This window comes from Bidens hawaiensis, unplaced genomic scaffold, assembly GCF_021521415.1.
Source record: "Bidens hawaiensis isolate Kalapana, Puna unplaced genomic scaffold, B.hawaiensis_p1.1 tig00040519_1, whole genome shotgun sequence".
Taxonomy (NCBI): Eukaryota; Viridiplantae; Streptophyta; class Magnoliopsida; order Asterales; family Asteraceae; genus Bidens; species Bidens hawaiensis.
The window spans coordinates 123,282-124,283 of record NW_027497140.1 but is presented as its reverse complement, the minus strand read 5'-3'; positions in this window follow the sequence as shown (position 1 = coordinate 124,283).

Genomic DNA, 1,002 nt, shown 5'->3' with positions numbered 1-1,002 from the left:
TGGAAAAATATGAATGATTTTGTAATATATGTTTGAAGTTTATTATTCCGCGAAAAGTTTTAGTTAACTATGATATTTACAACTGTCTTTATGAGTAAATCCAACGCCAAAGTAGGGCACCGGGATTGGGGCCTTACATTTATCAACACCACGACCACCTAACAACATGAACCACAACCGCTGCCGCCGCCACCTTCGTCGTCTCCATCACCACCTCCACCACCACCGTCGCCGCTGCAGCCACCACCACCAGCGTTACCACCGGCACCGCCCCTGCCACCATTGTCACGGTAACCACCACAACCATTTTCACCGTCACCGCATGACCATCGCCGCCACCACCACTGTCAATGCCTGACCACCACCACCGACATTGTCACACCCCGACCAAAGGCGGCGTAAGATGCCGGGGCGTAACCTATTGATTTAATAGTAGCTCAAAAGATACTAATTAAAGCGACAATAATTATCTAATTTTATTAACATTAAACAATTACACGAATTCAATAATAAGAAACAATTACATCATGCTTTTGTATTTTGAATAATATCCTAAGGCAAAAGTAATTTCTCCGATCTTGAACAATGTAAATTATTTGTACATGTAGCATGTATGAAAATAGAGTTTGTTAACACGAATGTTTGTGAGAATACATAAGTTTTATTTGATATATATATATATATATATATATATAAACCACAAATTATATGTTAATGTTGAGCATTACAATTACTATGAAAATGCAAACAACTAAATAGATGTGGACACGTTCCTATTGATACAATATCAATTTACTTGGGTAATGTATGATCATACTAGATTAGAATAGATGAGGATGAGATACCAACCACCAAACATAAAAATAAACACTTAAGCACGTAGAGCATAATCATAGATCATGAAATCATCTAACATAACATAAATTGAATTGTGTTTGGATAGATGCGGTCAAAAACATAAGTAGTGTAAATAAGGTATACATGTTAATCCAAAATATAAAA